This window comes from Theropithecus gelada, chromosome 3 (assembly GCF_003255815.1).
Source record: "Theropithecus gelada isolate Dixy chromosome 3, Tgel_1.0, whole genome shotgun sequence".
Lineage (NCBI taxonomy): Eukaryota > Metazoa > Chordata > Mammalia > Primates > Cercopithecidae > Theropithecus > Theropithecus gelada.
Genome location: NC_037670.1, coordinates 80173252 through 80176760, shown reverse-complemented (window position 1 = coordinate 80176760; position 3509 = coordinate 80173252). Strand labels below are relative to the sequence as shown.

Genomic DNA, 3509 nt, shown 5'->3' with positions numbered 1-3509 from the left:
CCCACAGTAATGAAGAGAATGTGGTAATGGCAAATAAATAGACTCATAGACCAATAGAACAGATTTGAGAGTGTGTAAATAGACACACACAGACATGATCAACTGACTCTGACAAAGATGCAAGGCAAACCAATAGATAATCTTTTAAATAAATGGTGCTGGAAAGGCCCGGCATGGTGGCTCATGCCAGTAATCCGAGCACTTTGGGAAGCCAAGGTGGGTGGATCACCTGAGGTCAGAAGTTCGAGACCAGCCTGGTCAACATGATGAAACCCCATCTCTACTAAAAGTACAAAAATTAGCCAGGTGTGGTGGACACCTGTAATTCCAGCTACTCAGGAGGCTGAGGCAGGAGAATCGCTTGAACCTGGGAGGCAGAGGTTGCAGTGAGCCAAGATCAAGCCATTGCACTCCAGCCTGGGCGACAAGAGTGAATAATAATAATAATAAATGGTCCTGGAAAAATTTGGCATTCATATACAAAAACAAAAACAAACCCAAAGCCTTCAACCTATATTTTGTACGTTAGTCAGTTCAAGCTGCTATAACAAAGTACCATAGCCTGGGAGGCTTATAAAAAACAAAAATTGGGGCTGGGTGTGGTGGCTTATGCCTGTAATCCCAGCACTTTGAGAGGCTGAGGTGGGCACATCACTTGAGGCCAGGAGTTCGAGACCAGTCTGGCCAATATGGTGAAACCCCATCTCCACTAAAAATACAAAAATTAGCAAAGTGTGGTGGCAGGAGCCTGTAATCCCAGCTACTCAGGAGGTTGAGGCAAGAGAATCGCTTGAACCCAGGAGGTGGAGGTTGCAGTGAGCTGAGATACCGTCACTGGACTCCAGCCTGGGCAATGAAGTGATACTGTCTCAACAAAACAAAACAAAACAAAAATTGGCTGGGCATGGTGACTCCTGCCTGTAAGCCCAGCACTTTGGGAGGTTGAGGCATGAGGATCACGTGAGGCCAGGGGTTCAAGACCAGCATGGCCAACATAGCAAGACTCCGTATCTAAAAAAAGAAAGGAAGAAAAAATCTCACAGGTATGCACCTGTGCCTAGCAGTTCTAGAAGCTAGAAGTCTGCGATCAGGATGCCAGCATGATAAAGTTCTGGTGAGGCCTCCCTTCTGAGTTGCAGACTGCTGACTTCTGATATCCTCACATGAAAAAGAAGGCTTGAGAGCTTTCTGGGGTTCCTTTTATAAGTGTGCTAATTCCATTGAGGAAGGCTGAACCCTCATGACTTAAATTATCTCCCAAAGGCCCCACCTCCTAATATCATCACATTGGCGGTTAGGGTTTCAAACATGAATTTTGGAGGAATACAAATATTCAGTCCATAATAGCACCATATATAAAAATTACCTCAAAATGAATCATAAACTTAAATCTAAAACCTATAACTGTTTCTTCGAGAAAACACCAAATGATGGATGATGCCAGTGTAGCGCCGGCGGGGGGCCCGGAGGCCCTGGTGGCCCTGGGAAGGGGAACTGCAGTGGCTTCCGCTGAGGTTTTGGCAGTGGCATCCGGGGCCGGGGTCGCGGCCACGGATGGGGCCAGGGCTGAGGCCGCAGAGCTCATGAGGCAAAGCTGAGGATAAGGAGTGGATGCCTGTCACCAAGCTGGGTCGCTTGGTCAAGAACATGAAGAACAAGTCGCTGGAGGAAATCTACCTCTTCTCCCTGGCCATTAATGAATCTGAGATGACTGACTTTTTCCTGGGGGCCTCTCTCAAGGACGAGGTTTTGAAGATTATGCCGGTGCAGAAGCAGACCCATGCTGGCCAGTGCACCAGATTCAAGGCGTTTGTTGCTATGGGGGCTACAATGGCCATGTCGGTCTGGGTGTTAAGTGCTCCAAGGAGGTGGCCACCGCCATCCATGAGGCCATCATCTTGGCCAAGCTCTCCATTGACCCCGTGCACAGAGGCTACTGGGGGAACAAGATTGGCAAGCCCTACACCGTCCCTTGCAAGGTGACAGGCTGCTGTGACTCTGTGCTGGTGCGCCTCATCCCTGCACCCAGGGGCACTGGCATCGTCTTGGCGCCTATGCCCAAGAAGTTGCTCATGATGGCTGGTATCGATGACTGCTACATCTCAGCCCGGGGCTGCACTGTCACCCTGGGCAACTTCGCCAAAGCAACCTTTGATGCCATCTCTAAGACCTACAGCTACCTGACCCCTGATCTCTGGAAGGACTGTATTTACCAAGTCTCCCTAACAGGAATTCACTGACCACCTCGTCAAGACCCACACCAGAGTCTCCGTGCAGCGGACCCAGGCTCCAGCTGTGGCTACAACATAGGGTTTTAAACAAGAAAAATAAAGTGAATTAAGCCTGTCAAAAAAAATAAAAAATAAATAAAACCTATAACTATATAAAACTTTTAGAAGCAATTGAAGGTGAAAATCTTAATGATTTTGTGTTAGGCAGAGATTTCTTAGATATGGTACAAAAGAATAATCCATAAAAATTAATAAATTAGATTTCATCCAAATAAAGAAATTGTATTTGAAAACACAATTAAGAAAAATTTTTAAAAAGCCACAAATTGGGAGGAAATATTTGCAAAACACATATTTGATAAGGCCTTTTATTCTAGAATAAATAAAAAATCTTACAATAGAATAATTAGATGGATAATGAAACTCAGGCTGTGTGCAATGGCTCACACCTGTAATCCCAGCACTTTGGGAGGCAGAGGCGGGTGGATTGCTTGAGTCTAGGAGTTTGAAACCAGCCTAGGCAACATGGCAAAACCCCATCTCTAGTAAAAATACAAAAATTAGCCAGGTGCAGTGGCTGGACTCATGCCTGTAATCCCAGCTACTTGGGAGGCTGAGGCATGAGAACCCTGGGAGGCGGAGGTTGCAGGGAGCCGAGATTGCACCACTGCATTCTAGCCTGGGTGACAGAGTATGACCCTGTCTCAAAAAAAAAAAAAAAAAAAGAAAAAAAAGAAATTAAAAGGTGGGCAAAAGGTTTTAATAGACATTTCACTAAATAAGCATATGAAAAGACTCTCAACATCATTAATATACAGGGAAATGTAAAGTTAACCTATAATGCGATACCACTGCACATCTATTAGAATGGCTAAAATGAAAACAATCAAAAGCAAACTTCACAATACCAAATGCTGTTAAGGATGTAGAACCTAGTTGTAGAACTATGTTAATAGAACTCTCAGCCATTGTTGGTAGAAATGCAAAATGGTATAGCTACTATTAAAACTGTAGCATAATAAATATGGCCTAATAACTTTTCACCTAAGTGTTTACTCAGGAGAAATAAAAGCATGAAAGTTAAGTTCATATAAAAACTTATATGTGAATATTTACAGCAGCTTTATTCACAACGGCTAAACACTGGAAACATCCCAATTGTCCTTCAACTGGAAAATGAGAAAATAATCTGCAGTACATCCATACAATGGAATATAGCTCACTAATAAAAAGGAATGAACCACTGATCCACTCAACAATATGGAAAACTCTCAAATG

The 3509-nt window shown here is 44.1% G+C and overlaps 1 pseudogene across 1 annotated transcript; it reads left to right on the top strand.

Annotated features, from left to right (window-relative positions):
• The first annotated feature begins 1611 nt into the window (after positions 1–1611).
• On the top strand, positions 1612–2343 carry LOC112620470 (annotated as a pseudogene). The gene has a single exon (XR_003118532.1). The product of XR_003118532.1 is annotated as a 40S ribosomal protein S2 pseudogene (transcript).
• Positions 2344–3509: the final 1166 nt, after the last annotated feature.